The sequence below is a fragment of the Anguilla rostrata genome, chromosome 14 (genome assembly GCF_018555375.3).
Source record: "Anguilla rostrata isolate EN2019 chromosome 14, ASM1855537v3, whole genome shotgun sequence".
NCBI lineage: Eukaryota > Metazoa > Chordata > Actinopteri > Anguilliformes > Anguillidae > Anguilla > Anguilla rostrata.
The window spans coordinates 32,703,176-32,719,597 of NC_057946.1; the positions used below are offsets into that span (position 1 = coordinate 32,703,176).

The 16,422-nt window shown below is 47.1% G+C and overlaps 1 protein-coding gene across 1 annotated transcript in view; it reads left to right on the forward strand.

Moving 5' to 3' along the window:
* Positions 1 to 16,422, forward strand: part of LOC135239196 (3',5'-cyclic-AMP phosphodiesterase 4D-like) — a 308,165-nt gene that overhangs the window by 22,645 nt on the left and 269,098 nt on the right. The gene's annotated exons all lie outside the window — the stretch shown is intronic.

A 16,422-nucleotide genomic window follows, 5' to 3' on the forward strand; every position in this document is an offset into this window, starting at 1 on the left:
CTGCGGCAGGGCTGCAAAAGAGACCTTGGTTTCAGCGGGACCTTCCTGCATAAATGAAGGTTTAATAAAATAATAAAATAAGAACAGCTGTGCGTGAATCTGGGGCTTAAAAATCTTAAGGACTTTATTGAATTAAAAAGAACCCCTCAATACATTTACATGATAATGATTATTATTATTCATTAGCAGATGTGACTCTGTAAAGCATGATGATTCTTCAGTGTTGCCGAAATTCAATGGCGCCTGTGTCGGTAAATTCCCAAAGCTGATTGGGATGCTCTTCTTTAGATCTGCCACGGTGTTTTGTTTTGGTGTTTGCTGACCCCCCCGTTTGCGTTCTGAAGGCCGGCCCAAAAGCCTGTCTGCCTCACCTGCTGCAGGCTGTAGAAGCAGGCACTGAGCTCTGAGCTCTGAGCTCTGAGCACTGAGCACTGAGCCCTGAGCTCTGAGCACTCAGCACTGAGCCCTGAGTTCTGAGCACTCAGCACTCAGCACTGAGCTCTGAGCACTGAGCACTGAGCTCTGAGCTCTGAGCACAGAGCCCTGAGCACTCAGCACTCAGCACTGAGCTCTGATCACTGAGCCCTGAGCACTCAGCACTGAGCACTGAGCACTGAGCCCTGAGATCTGAGCTCTGAGCACTGAGCCCTGAGCACTCAGCACTGAGCACTGAGCACTGAGCCCTGAGATCTGAGCTCTGAGCACTGAGCCCTGAGCACTCAGCACTCAGCACTGAGCACTGAGCCCTGAGCTCTGAGCTCTGATCACTGAGCCCTGAGCACTCAGCACTGAGCACTGAGCACTGAGCCCTGAGATCTGAGCTCTGAGCACTGAGCCCTGAGCACTCAGCACTCAGCACTGAGCTCTGAGCTCTGAGCACTGAGCCCTGAGCACTCAGCACTCAGCACTGAGCTCTGAGCTCTGAGCACAGAGCCCTGAGCACTCAGCACTCAGCACTGAGCTCTGATCACTGAGCCCTGAGCACTCAGCACTGAGCACTGAGCACTGAGCCCTGAGATCTGAGCTCTGAGCACTGAGCTCTGATCACTGAGCACTGAGCACTGAGCACTGAGCCCTGAGATCTGCTGGATGCAGAGGCCCTCGTGCAGGAGGTTCCTGAGGCCGTGTACGGGTGTGCCTCCCCTCCCGCCCACCCGCACGCCCGCCTGGCCCGTGTTTGCACAAGGTGTTGGTGGGACAAATGCAGCCAGGCAGCCGGAACGCATGGGGTCACCCGCTGCCTGTGGCCAAAGTCACCCGCCATCAGCCGTCATTAACCACTTTTTCTACATCTCCAGCCCAGAATGGGGGGGGGGGGCTGAGCTGGGTGGTGTAAGACCACTGGGGTTTCTAAGCTGACACACTCCTGTATTTCTCCCTGGATGCGTTACAATTCAGTTTTAATGCTGGTCCGGCAGTCTGTAGCCACAGGGGTAGATCATCTGTTGATAAAAGCACGCCCTGTTGTTTAGGAGCCTAGTTTCTCATCGGGAAGGAATGGGAGGATTACAAAGGCTCAAGTGAATGACTACTATCCTAACTATCCTTCAGCTAATATGGAAACCCCCTTGCCGATCCCTCAGTGCTTTCAATTAAACAGCTCACTGCTAATGAAAACATACGCTCATGTTTAAGACTATATTTGATATTTATTAAAGACAATATTTGCTAAATATTCATGAAAATTGATCTTTCCCTTTCAAAATTGTTTGTAATCTTAAGGTGTTGAAAGAGCTTTCAAATAATTATTTGTGCAAGGTCAGATGTCCTGTGATCGTAGGATTGTAGCCTTAGCATTCTTGACTTAATGAAGCATTCCAGAGCCCCTTAGTAATATTTAATATGTAATAAATGCTTATGAGATTTGAAAACTTTCGTGTTGCTTCAGTGCTGTGTGCAGCTGCGTTCCTTATCGCTTGTTTATGTTTTAAATCAGCGGGGTGTCGAGATGAAGGTATTACAATAACAACACGAAATCACTGAGTTACTATCCAGTATAACCAAAGACTGTTGTTTTTCCCGCTGTGGTGTCTTGAAGCTGCCTGCATGTTATGTCTATAATAATAAGATAAGGTGAGAGTTAGATAAGCGTGTCCTAGCGAGGCGGAGAGTAAGATAAGCATGTTTAAGATGAGCGGAGTGTTAACTGGTATGACCACCTACAGCCACAGCTTTGCCGTTGAAATGATTGTTTTTATTTACATTTTTGGGAGGGGGGGGGGGGGGGGAATTTGGTGTCCTTGTCTCATCTAAATAAGATATTTTGTTTTCAGAGCGAGTAAATGTATTTCCTTAAGCTCTCTAAGAGTACGTATCCCCACGGCTTTGGTCAGGCAATAATCTAACCTCTAATTACAGCCTACCAGCGTGAAAATGTGAAAGTCACGCAGACAGTAGGGAAGACGTTGAGGGCTGAACTTCAAGAAGGGCAAGGTCTCGAGCCTGTGATTACACGCACGTCGCCGTGGGAGTCTGCTTTGTGCTTCTGCAGGGCCCACAGTTTGCTTTCATAGCAATTTGAGAAGTGTGGGAGGGGACGGGGAGGGAACGCACGTCACTTTTTCCTGACTTCTCTCCGTGGGGAGGGGGGGGCGTGGAGAGAAAGGCACTCCGTGTTTTTTTTGTTTTTTTTTTTCATCCCAAAAGCAAAACAAAAAGTGTTACTGAATTTTGTATTGTTTCTGTTAAAAAAAAGCCACTCTGTGTTTGGACTGCTGTGGGGCGAAAACAAACTTGCTGTCCTTCCTGTTTCCCGCCGATGTGGTCAGCGCGGGATTGTGTGTGAGTTTAGCTTGGCCTCACCGGGGATTTCTCCGGGATGAGTGAGAACCGAATCAGGAGTCTGGTGGCGAAACTGCAGGGGGGTGGCCATGTTGGGCAGATTTGTGTGGAAACACAGTTGATGTTGTTGTGTGATAGGCTCACTTAACTCTTTACTATCCTAGTGTTCCATGATTCACCCTTACCAATCCTAGTGTCCTGAATTCAACCCTACCAATCCTAGTGTTCCACTGAATTCAACTTACCTAATCAGTCCCTGATTACTTACCTAATCCTAGTGTTCCACTGAATTCAACCCTTTACCCTAATCCTAGTGTTCCACTGAATTCAACCCTTTACCCTAATCCTAGTGTTCCACTGAATTCAACCCTTGAATTCAACCCCTGACCTCAAGTCCAGCTATTTTTCTTTTTTAAATTGTTTTAAGTAAGCAAATTGGTTTAAGTGCTGCCTTCTCTGGCATTTGATAATTTTTTACTCTGTTTTGCTACAGCATTATGCATAAAGAGGGGGGCAGGTGGTGGAGGGGACAGGTAGGAGTAGCAAAGAAAGTGTATTAGTAAAGGTTACATAACCAAAGAATGAAGGTTTTCTTACCTCGGAGGTGTTCTAAGAGCTGATTGATCACCCCAGTCTCCATATACTCCATATACGGAGGTTCCCGGCATAGATTCCAATGTTATTAATGCGCAGGGTGTCTGACTGTAACGCCCTCCACATTCCAGAGGAGAGAATAGAGGGAGGGGGGAACTGCCAAGGCGGAAGCTCTGGCACGCTGAACGATTGCTCTTCTTTATTAATTTGAATGAAATTGTAATTTGTGCATGGAATTATTAGTCATTACATATGCACACATTACACTGTGTCATTGATGGGGAGGGTGCTTATATACTTTTCAGTGCAGGCGTTGTATTTGTTTTGTGACTCTGAGTGAGACATTGCAATGTCAGTCCTCCCCTGTTCTTCAAATGCCCTGAGCTCGGTGTGCTTCATCGTTCCTTAATTCGGGGCTAGTCCCCGTGATGTTGTCCAGGTAAGGAGTCCTTCTCCTTAATTTAATATTTCGGTCAACGCCACTATCTGTTATGATGATTTTTGATAAATATAGTTTACTCATCATTATAGAAGCTGCGAGTGTAACAAAATGAGAAACATTGTGTTTATTTCTACACAACGCTGCTCTCCTCTAAACCACAGATGTTTCTGGCCCTTAATGGAAAATTGCATCTGTCACCGGCAGAGGTCGCATTAGCTCTCAGATATCATAATTTTATAAACTCAGGCCATGGAAATTTGGGAAATTTGTGCATTTGTGCAAGTTGACCTACTGGACCTGTAGCCCCCTGTCTGAACTGAGTGGTCACTGAGCCCTAGGGTGGGGGTAGGGAGGGGGCAGCTGCTTTTGGTCTGGACGCCTCCTTGTTGGTAATTAAGAGAAGGAGGGCAGGAGCGATGATCAAAGTGCTGTTACCTTCCAGCGCTCCCGGTGCTAACTGCCTCTCAGTGCTGCACTCTGACTGCCTCTCAGTCCAGCTCTCTAACTGCCTCTCAGTCCAGCTCTCTAACTGCCTCTCAGTCCAGCGCTCTAACTGCCTCTCAGTGCAGCGCTCTGACTGCCTCTCAGTCCAGCGCTCTGACTGCCTCTCAGTCCAGCGCTCTGACCTCTCAGTCCAGCGCTCTAACTGCCCCTCAGTCCAGCACTCTAACTGCCTCTCAGTGCAGCACTCTAACTGCCCCTCAGTCCAGCACTCTAACTGCCTCTCAGTCCAGCACTCTAACTGCCTCTCAGTCCAGCACTCTAACTGCCTCTCAGTGCAGCACTCTAACTGCCTCTCAGTCCAGCGCTCTAACTGCCTCTCAGTCCAGCGCTCTGACTGCCTCTCAGTCCAGCACTCTAACTGCCTCTCAGTCCAGCGCTCTGACTGCCTCTCAGTCCAGCGCTCTGACTGCCTCTCAGTGCAGCGCTCTGACTGCCTCTCAGTCCAGCGCTCTGACTGCCTCTCAGTGCAGCGCTCTGACTGCCTCTCAGTCCAGCGCTCTGACTGCCTCTCAGTCCAGCGCTCTGACTGCCTCTCAGTCCAGCGCTCTGACTGCCTCTCAGTCCAGCACTCTAACTGCCCCTCAGTCCAGCGCTCTAACTGCCCCTCAGTCCAGCACTCTAACTGCCCCTCACTGCAGCACTCTAACTGCCTCTCAGTCCAGCGCTCTAACTGCCTCTCAGTCCAGCGCTCTAACTGCCTCTCAGTCCAGCGCTCTGACTGCCTCTCAGTCCAGCGCTCTGACTGCCTCTCAGTCCAGCGCTCTGACTGCCTCTCAGTCCAGCACTCTAACTGCCCCTCAGTCCAGCGCTCTGACTGCCTCTCAGTCCAGCGCTCTGACTGCCTCTCAGTCCAGCACTCTAACTGCCCTCAGTCCAGCGCTCTAACTGCCCTCAGTCCAGCACTCTAACTGCCCTCACTGCAGCACTCTAACTGCCTCTCAGTCCAGCGCTCTGACTGCCTCTCAGTCCAGCACTCTAACTGCCCTCAGTCCAGCGCTCTAACTGCCCTCAGTCCAGCACTCTAACTGCCCCTCACTGCAGCACTCTAACTGCCTCTCAGTCCAGCGCTCTAACTGCCTCTCAGTGCAGCGCTCTAACTGCCTCTCAGTCCAGCGCTCTGACTGCCTCTCAGTCCAGCGCTCTAACTGCCTCTCAGTCCAGCGCTCTGACTGCCTCTCAGTGCAGCACTCTAACTGCCTCTCAGTGCTGCGCTCTGACTGCCTCTCAGTCCAGCGCTCTAACTGCCTCTCAGTGCAGCGCTCTGACTGCCTCTCAGTGCAGCGCTCTGACTGCCTCTCAGTCCAGCGCTCTAACTGCCTCTCAGTGCAGCGCTCTGACTGCCTCTCAGTCCAGCGCTCTAACTGCCTCTCAGTGCAGCGCTCTGACTGCCTCTCAGTCCAGCGCTCTGACTGCCTCAGTCCAGCGCTCTAACTGCCTCTCAGTCCAGCGCTCTAACTGCCTCTCAGTGCAGCGCTCTAACTGCCTCTCAGTCCAGCGCTCTAACTGCCTCTCAGTCCAGCGCTCTAACTGCCTCTCAGTCCAGCGCTCTAACTGCCTCTCAGTCCAGCGCTCTAACTGCCTCTCAGTCCAGCGCTCTAACTGCCTCTCAGTGCAGCACTCTAACTGCCTCTCAGTCCAGCACTCTAACTGCCCCTCAGTCCAGCGCTCTAACTGCCCCTCAGTCCAGCGCTCTAACTGCCTCTCAGTCCAGCGCTCTGACTGCCTCTCAGTGCAGCGCTCTAACTGCCTCTCAGTGCAGCGCTCTAACTGCCTCTCAGTCCAGCGCTCTGACTGCCTCTCAGTCCAGCGCTCTAACTGCCTCTCAGTGCAGCGCTCTGACTGCCTCTCAGTGCAGCGCTCTAACTGCCTCTCAGTGCAGCGCTCTGACTGCCTCTCAGTGCAGCGCTCTAACCTCTAACTGCCTCTCAGTGCAGCGCTCTAACTGCCTCTCAGTCCAGCGCTCTGACCTCTGACTGCCTCTCAGTGCAGCGCTCTAACTGCCTCTCAGTCCAGCGCTCTGACTGCCTCTCAGTGCAGCGCTCTGACTGCCTCTCAGTGCAGCGCTCTAACCTCTAACTGCCTCTCAGTGCAGCGCTCTAACTGCCTCTCAGTCCAGCGCTCTGACCTCTGACTGCCTCTCAGTGCAGCGCTCTAACTGCCTCTCAGTCCAGCGCTCTGACTGCCTCTCAGTCCAGCGCTCTAACTGCCTCTCAGTGCAGCGCTCTAACTGCCTCTCAGTCCAGCGCTGCATTTTTAACATTACAGGCATTTAGCAGACGCTCTTATCCAGAGTGACTTACACAACGCTTTACAGCTGGATATATACTGAAGCAATGCAAGTTAAGTACCTTGCTCAAGCGTACAACAGCTGTGTCCTACCGGCGAATCGAACCTGTGACCTTTAGGTTACAAGACCAGCTCCTTGTCCAGTTTTTCACCGCAGCTGCCATGGTGCTGTTTATTCGCCTTTCAGACATTTTCAAAAGCTGATGGTGGAGGAGAGAGAGGATGAGAGCGGGTTCATTAAATGTTGACTTTGGCCTGGATTCAGCTGAGTTGTGCCCTTAACTTTGATGTAATAATAATAGTAGTAATAATAATAAACTTAATTTTTATTGCCCTTTTCATGCTTAAAATTGAAAGCACTTTCCAAATAAAAACAGAATAACAACGGAACACTAATGAAAAAGGAATAATAAGCATTAAATATTAAAGTATAACATTAGAGAATAAAATATAAAAGAAACAAGTTAGTTAATATAACAGTAATGGTGTACAGTTTATAACAGGAATTAAAAGCAATCAGAAAAAATGGGTTTTTAAATGGTTCTTAAAAGTAGGTAACGTTTCAGCGGCTCTGATGTTCCCTACTAATGGATTCCATATTTAGGGGCCTCTTCAGAGAAGGCTTGAGTACCTTTTGTTTTTGAGATCAAAACAAAGGCATTTATTTGATGAGTGTAGAATTGGAGTTGGTATATAAGAAATCAGTCATTCTTAGATGTACTCAGGGTCTTGGCCTCACAGTTCTTTAAAAGTTAATAAAATCTTACGTTACATTACTATCAAATGCAGATGGTCGTCTCTTCCTTCAAAAATACAGTCCGGTGAGTTCAGTGATCACAAAATTGATGCAGAAAACTGACTCACTCTTGTATTTATGCATAATTTAAGGACCTTATGGCACAAGGTGAAGGCCTAAAGGGAAAACTGATCTGAAATCTGGATGAGGGCTCATGCGCAGAACTGCCCCACCTTTTCCACTGCCTGCAACGAGTTCCTGTCACTCAAAATTAAATTTAAGCCATTGCATTTATATTTTTTGATGAGGGCATGCAAGATCACATTAATGATAACTTTTTTTTTCATGAAATAATAATAAATAAAAAAAAGGGTTTGTGTTTACTCATATTACACCTTTGTCTAATATTACATTTTGTCTAACGATCTGAACTCATTTAGTGTGACGAATATGCACTAATAGAGGGAATCAGAAATACTGCAAATACTTTTTCCCAGTACTGTTTCATAGTTCCATTGTAAGATTTCCTTCAACTGCATCACAGAAAAGTCCACCTGGACCTTCGCACCTTCATCCACTGCTGTGCATTATTGAAGAGGTGGTTTTGATGTTCACAGGCCTCCTGAACTGAGCTGTCTTGCCCTGCTGTAAAATATGGGGTGCCCATCTCTCGTCTCCTCCAATATTGGGGACACTGGAAGGAGGGAGGGCAGGAGGACACAGAGATTGGTTTCCAGGGTGCGGAGGAAAGGAGGATGCGTTTTTCAAGTCTTTGCAGTGAAATGTAGGTTCCTGCACTGAAACGCTGGGTCTTTTGCAGTGAAATGCAGGTTCTTTGTTTAACCTCATCTGAAAACCTTGTTTTGTGGACACACTCCACAAGGTACAGGAAACAGGACAGCAATAAACATCTGTGGACAGTGTTGTCCCCTTAAGCTCACTGTCTCCTAATAATTTATCACATGTAATTCCACACAAGTCCACACAAGTGTGGTGCGAGGATGGTCAGGTGCATGGATCGGCTAGCCTGCTTTATTTTTGGTGTATGAATGCCTGCCTGTCTGGAGCAGGCGGGCTAAAGGCACCTTGTCCTTAACACAGGTATTCATCACCGAGAGCTCGAGGGGAGGGGCATAGATTCAGTGTATAGAGGGCTGTGAGGTCATAATGCACTCCAGAACGGGGATTCCAGCTGTGTTGCTCGTAAAGCTGACGCCCAGAGACGCCATTTTTCATCTTGTCCGGCGTTGGCAGTTTAATTTAAGCAATTTATTATGAGTTATGGCTATTAACCAGCCCATGAGGTTCTGTAAGCCCGTGAAATGAATCACCATCAGAAAGTGTTCCCGCAATCCAATCTCCTGTTTCGATAAATAAGACAGCTGATAATGTCTTTCTCCTCAACTCTCCTTATTTGCTTGAAAATGGACAGTGCAATCCCCCCCACACTGGCACCTGACAATACTGATTATGGCCGGAGGTGAGGTATTTGGTCAGGGAGGTCACCATGGGTGCGTCCCATTACTCTTCACTCCTCACCTCCTTTCCCCCAGTCACCCCAGTACCGCTTGTCTCCCAGCCGGAAATATGTGGATGGAAGGAGGGGAGGAGACGAGTTTGAGGTCATTTCGCCAATACAGTACTGTGTGCTTCGCTCGTCTCCTACAATATTGGGACACTGGAGGCGAGGGAGGGAGAACACAGAGATTGCTTTCTGGGGCACGGAGGAGACAAGGTTGAAGAGGAGAAGAAGGGCATGCATTTTTAGAGTATTGGAATGCACCCCGTGTGACTCCCACAGTGGGATAGATTTGGTCAGGGGGATCACTGTGTGACTCCACCGGTGGGATAGATTTGATCAGGGGGATCACTGTGTGACTCCACCGGTGGGATAGTTCTGGTCGGGGGGGTCACTGTGTGACTCCAGAGTAGTAAGGTGGAGCTGCTGGCTGCAGCAGGTGTCTGGGAGGAGAGTGTGTCCTTATCTGCACTCTCCCAACTGCAGGAGTGTCAGCAATGAAACTGGCTAACGTATCAGGGCTTCTGCTTCTGTACCATCCTTAAGGGGGTAGAGGGTGGGGCACACTCCTGACCAATCCGCGGTTGATACTGTAACTCTGTTAGGGTATTGGGGTTCTTTATCCCACAGTTTGGATATTGGGGTTCTTTATCAGACAGAGTATTGGGGTTCTCTACCACACAGTTAAGGTATTGGGGTTCTTTATCACACAGTTAGGGTATTGGGGTTCTTTATCACACAGTTTGGATATTGGGGTTCTTTATCAGACAGAGTATTGGGGTTCTCTACCACACAGTTTGGGTAAAGGTTCTTTATCACACAGTTAGGGTATTGTGGTTCTCTATCATACAGTGTATTGGGGTTCTCTACCACACAGTTTGGGTAAAGGTTCTTTATCACACAGTTAGGGTATTGGGGTTCTCTATCACACAGTTAAGGTATTGGGGTTCTCTATCACACAGTTTGGACATTGGGGTTCTGTATTGCAGTTAGGGTAATGGGGAGAATGTCTGTTGAAACGCAGGCAGACACCCAGAGTCAGCGCAGTCTGGATGACATGCCGTTAGCGTTCATTTGCACACTCTGGGAAATGCTGTTTTGACAGCCAGGAAAATGAGTTCCATCGCCCTCCGCGGCAAACACGGCTGACCTTCCTGCGTTTTTGCGATCGTGCTGAGACTGTGCCCCCTTTTGTTTGACTTCAGCTGTGTTTTATCAGGCGAGCGCGTGAGCGTGTGACGTGACTGTGTGTGCGCTACTTCCGCTTTCGCTCCCTCCGCCTCGGTTAATCGCGCGAGGCTCGTAACTCTGAGGTCTGTGTCCTTCAGGTTTCCTGTCATTTTGTTTCTGTATAAAAACCCGCTTCAACGGTCGCTCTGGCTTCTCCGAGGCTGAATGTGTTTAAACGTCTGCCATTAACCCAGATTTTTTGCTTTGCGGTGCCCTACCCGCCCTGAGTCTCTCCAGTCATCAATCTTCATATTTACTGTGCATAAATGAATGCTATTAAGAAAGAGCTGAGCTGTTTTCAAGTGCCTGTTTTAAAGCCTTTTGTAAGTGGTAAATGTCTGTTGTAGGGCAGCCACAGCAAAGCGTTTTAAAAATATCTTTATTATTAATGGTTGAAAATGTACGGAAGACCCTGAAGGGCAAGGTGAAGTAATTTTAATTTTTTTGCAGTTTATCTAGTACATACTAGATTAACTTGTATGTACGTCAGTTCCTATGCACGCGATAAGCCATACATGTGAGATAACTTTTATGTGTCATTCATTTTTGGCCGACTTTGCTCGCAAGTTTCTTTCACCTTGCCCTTCAGGGCCTCCGCTGGTTAAGGCATACACACGGCTTGACCCGGGCATTGGAGCAGGATGTCCGCTACTGAATAACAAATGAAAACGACCCAAACTGACTTCCTTTTCTAAAGAACACTTAATTAGGCGGGGTCAATGAGAAGATCTAATTAGTGTGAGAATAAGAATGGGACGGAGTGCAAAATTCGGAACCAAAATTTAGGACGAACGCTGATTGAATATAGGCCAGAGTGTCGGTTCCGATTCTATAAAAAGATTTAAAAAACACGATCTTGTTGCCTCTTTCTCTGTGTCATCAGTGTAAAGGATCAAGTCGAGCATGAACAGGGGGAAGATGTAAACTGGCAGCTCAATGCGCGGTACAGCGCTGGAGGGGATGGGGAGACGTAGCCTGACAGGGAGCAGCTCGCAGAGCTGCTTCAGCTGGGAGGCGTGCTGGGCCGCCTGCAGGATCGAGTGTGAGCTGAGTACAGGCCTGCCAATTAAAGACACCGCTCAAAGTCATTAAACCCCCCGGAGGTGCTGGCGGAAATCAATTACCCACAAAGCCCGAAAGCGCCATCTTTATTTATTTATTTATTTTTCCTCCTGTGCGCGGAAAAGTCAAAGGTTACCCGCACCGTTGCCATGGGGATTAAGTGTGTGGAGGGGTTTTTAAAGCGTTTTCTCGAGCTTTGCCCTTTGCCTTATGGCACCCATGGCCTTTAGCTCGACTCCATGTTCTGTGAAGCACATCATTGGCTGTCCGCGTGTGATGGGTACAGTCGCTTTCATTTGGCCAGCAGGGCGTGGGGAAAGGCAGCAGCCAATGCAGGCACACAGGTGTGCAGTGCATGCTTATGATGAGCAGGTAATGAAATGCCTGTGGGGAGTATGTGTCATATTGAATGGTAGGAGATATAGTGTGGTATTTGGGGATGAATGTGCAGCTAACCTTACAGCGTGTCTCAGTGCTGGGGGTACGGAAGGGACCCCCCCTCTTTTAAGTTGGCTCGTTTTTTTTCTGAACCATTCTGAAAAACGAATGATGTCAAATATGTCTTCAAAAATGTACGCAAGACGTGAATATCTGCACCGTGTATCGTATGATATCGAACTTTTACAAATTTAACGTGGCATTGTATGCGTGTGATAATACAGCATTTTATGGAAATGTTTTTTGGGAAGGTTATACAGGATGCATTATGTCTCCAGTGCATTCTGCACTACACGCAGTTTGAGTTGCTATAGTTGTTTTACGGTTGTTTTATGGTTGTTTTATGGTTCTGTTTTACAACGATGCCATTTTCTGCTGTGTTATTGTTTATTGTGCTGTTTCTTGGCTGGTAAAAGATTTCTCAGTGGGACTCACCTAGATAAGTAAAGGATGAATACAATAAAATCAGTAAAGGGTTTGCTGATCTGAGCATATTGCGTATATAGTGCACCCTATAATGCCGTTTTGTTTAATAACCAACGGCTTTCTCATCACTGCTCCAGTCCTACCTGCTTCCTTTTGCACAGAATTGTGGGAATAATCAACATTAGAGACTGACTGAGCTGAGATAGCTCCATGAAATGAGTATAATGGGATGGTCTATTACTCCAAGAATGATTCTCAGTTTTGGGTTCCTGGGAATGCTGTGGATAATATTATATTTCAACCCAAATTTAATGGAGCTTTTAAAAAAAAAAAAAAAAAAAAAAAATTCTGGCCTCGTCTTAACATTTCTTAACAGCCATCTCTCCTAAGACTTGCTTCTCGCATAGGTGTGTGGCTAGAGGTGTGTCACCTTCTTAGACTCAGGACAGCCATGTGAGAGTAAATGTACATACAGAAGTTGTTTAATGTAGTGTACTAAATAAGAATGACGTACCTGAAGACCAGATGAATTTCTATCTGCATTGTGAAATCACAGGACATGAAAGAACAGGATGGAGGGTTAACATTTCCGTCAGTACATAGGCATGTTATTTTCATATTTTTTGCCTTTTTCCAACTCAGTTTTGAAACGCGTTTCCTGCCGCAGCCAATGGTATCGACTCTGGAGAGCGCAGACAAGCGCGTGCTCTCCTCCGAAGCACGAGATGTCAGCCGGAGCTTCTCACAGAGACACGCGATGCTTCCCGTGTAGCTCACTTCATGTGCCGCCGTGCACTATGGGATACGATTAGCTCGCCAAGCTAATGACCGAAGTCCTCAGCCTGGGGAACCTTTCCCACTCGCATTGCTTCTCCGGGGGGAATTTCGTGTTCCGTAGCCGAGGTCTGTGAGCTAACTGCGAACTCCGCTGCACCTGTACCTTTTTCTTCTTTTCTTTTTTCTTCTTTTTTTAAGAACTCCCAGGAGCTCATTCGCACACACAGAGAAATGGGCCACTGCATATGCTCATTAGCCACAAAGTGTAGGCCATTCGTCCTTTGAGAACTCCAGTGTGAATCGTGTCAAAACTATTGCAGCGTTATCGAAATGCTGTTTGTGTGACATTAATCAGGCAGGGAGAATTAATGGTGCTGATTGAGTCAATTGTTTTTTTTAAGTGACTTTGTTTTGACTTGCGCATGTATGTGTCTCCTTGAGACAGAGGTGTAACTGCATTCTATGAAAGTACCACTCCTTTTTTGAATTTTCTAGTCGAATTGGAATATAAAAATTACATTACATTGCTGGCATTTAGCAGATGCTCTTAGCCAGAGTGACTTGCACTTTTTTTTTTCGCACAAATTTATGAATTTTTTTACATCGTTTCCTTTTATACAGCTGGACATAATACCGAAGGTTGAGGGGTAACCTGTTGGACATCCTGTGGTGGCTCTAATTGAGGGTGGTGACCCCAGGCAGGTTACTGTTCTCAGATATTTTTATATCTCCACCTTTCATTCCATCTTTGAGCACTTTTTCCTCTCTCGCTCTTTCTGTGGTGGCCCCTAAAAAGATTCCGCAGTCTTATTCCCGATGACCACACGCAACTCTGTTAATCACAGCCCAGGGCGAACTAAATTCAGCCGATTTCTTGACAATACTGACGGCCTAGTTTGCATGGAGCATAAATTAATTTCCAGCACTCCACAGGTAATGAGTCAGAAGAGGCCATGTTCAAGTTTCCTCATAACCTGGTAGAGAAGGAAGAAGCCTCCCTTTCAAATTTAACAAACATTATAATGCTAAAAAGACATATACCTAGCAAAATGAAGCAAAATGAAGGAAACAATAATGGATAGAGAGAGAGTGAAGCTGAATTAGCATTCATAACATTGTTTGTGCACATGACATTTTAGGTACAGTGACTTGCGTAAGTATTCAGACCCATTGAAAGTGTTTCTCTAATACAAATGATACTTGCACATATCAGTATTTTTATTGAAAACTCTAAAATATGCTCTAACAGTTCATTTACAAAGCCAAAATTAGTTATTTGTCACCGGAACTGAAATATGCCACTTGCATAAGTAATCAAACCACACACAGTAATATTTGGTAGAACCACCTTTTGCTGAAATAGCAACTTTTGGGTTAAGGATCTACCAGTTTTTCCTACTGCTCGGGAGCGATCCTTGCCCATTCCTCTGGGCAGATTTGCCCCAGGTTGATTGTGTTGGTTGGATGACAGTTGTGGATCACAGTTGTCAAATAGTGCCACAAATTCTCAGTGGGGAATCAGGACTTTGACTGGGCCACTGTAGGACTGTAGATTTTTGTTCTTCAGTCACTGCAGTGTTGCTCTGGCGTTTTGGTGGGGGAGGGGAGAAACAGGATTGTTTGGTCCTTTACCTGCGGTGGGTTCTGTAATCTGATAAGTACCGTACCTTACAGCAAAGTCACACTTGCGTTTCCTGTGGCTAAATTCGTTTGTCACTGCAGATGACATCAGACTCTCGGCCTCTCCTGGTGAGACATCCTATTGGATTACTGTTACCAAGGCAGCAGTTGCTATGGCGCAAGTTCACTTGTCATTCCATTTACTTTTTAAAATGCGCATTAGCTGTAATGAACGAAAATGTATTCCTACTTTTGCTCTTTTTTATGAAATATTCAAATATGTCACAGTAAATCCCTGTATTATGCCCGGTGAAATTTATATGTTTAATATGGATGGTACTTGGCAGACACTAGGAATGAAATGGAATTATGGATGACAGCTTTGCCTAGTTAACATTAATGCTATGATGAACTCCATATGAATGATTGATCTACCTCTTCTGTTAGCCCTGCTTAGAAAGAATAAAAAAGATCTTTTCTCCATTAAACTATTAAGACTGTGTTTGATAATGTGAGATAATCTAATGTGTTTGGACCTGTGTTCATCTTGTGGTCAGCAGTGAGAGCTCATGCATACACAGACACAGTAATCAAAACACAGTGGACATTGTTTGCTTAGGGTTGCCAGATGTCCGGTTTTCAACCAGATTGTGTGGTTTTCAAATTATTAGTATTGGTCCTGTTTGTGGTCCCAAAAGGACGATGTAATGTAAGTACCTGATGGAAGAAATTTACCAGTAATTTACTTATAATGAATTTGTGCGCCAATTACTTCCCGAACAGCTCCCCCGGCTCGACATTGGTCAGACTCGCGCCCCCCCCCCCTCCCCAACGGCTCTGTCCGACGGCTACAAACCTTGTTCTGGGTTATGCTTCCAGCTGTGCTTGAGAAATTCCACACCTGGAGACCCTAACCTCGCCTAATCTACCTGTGGGACTGTGGAAAATCATTTGATTTGTGAATGTTTAGATTTAGAAATGTCACCTACGGCCCAGGTTACATCTGAAATAAAAATTACTGGTTGTGGTGTGGCCACTCTTAAATGCTAAAAAATAACCTTCAGCGTTTATTTGAAGCCCATTCAATATCACAAGCGTAATGTGAAATGCGTACACACTGCAGGGGAATTTAAAGGGGTCCTCTGGGATGTGGGGAACTGCGCGAGCCGGAGCAGCGTTTCAGTCAGAGGCCACACACCGTGCACTGCGCTTCCGTGAATCACTTCACTATGTGGGCAGAAAGCAGGAGCCATTTAGTGCAGTGTGTGTGGGAGAGAGAGTGTGTGTGTTTGTGTGTATGTGAATGTGTGAAAGAAAGAGTGTGTGTGTTTGTGTGTGTGTGAGAGAGTTTGTGTGTTTGTGTGTGTGTATGGGCGTGCGTGCATGCGTGCGTGAGCGTGTGAGTGTGTGAGTGCAAATACGTGAGTGTGCGAGCATATGTGAGTGCGAGGGTGTGCGTGTGCTGTGAGTGTGCGAGCGTGAATGTGTGTGTGTGTGTGCATGTGCGTGTGGTGTGAGTGTGCAAGTGCGGATGTGTTTGTGTGTGGTGTGAGTGTGCAAGTGCGAATGTGTGTGTGCGTGTGAGTGTGCATGTGCGTGTGGTGTGAGTGTGCGAGTGCGAATGCGTGTGAGTGTACGTGTGACTGTGCGAGTGCGAATGTGTCTGAGTGTACGTGTGAGTGTGCATGTGCGTGTGGTGTGAGTGTGCGAGTGCGAATGCGTGTGAGTGTGCGTGTGTGTGTGAGTGTGAGTGTGCATGTGTGTGTGTGAGTGTCTCATCTTCCCTTAGATCATTAAAAGGGTGGTCAGCATCAGCCAGGGGCTCCAACCCCTCCTGCCCCCAGACTACTCCCGTCCTTGCCTGCACTCAGCATTCTAGAGGGAGAGAGGGAAAGAGAGAGAGAGAGACTGGAGGGAGGGAGGCAGGGAGAAAGACAGAGAGAGACTGGGGGGAGTAAGAGAGGAAGGGATGGAGGGAGAGCTAGAGTGAGATGGTGAAGGAGAGAG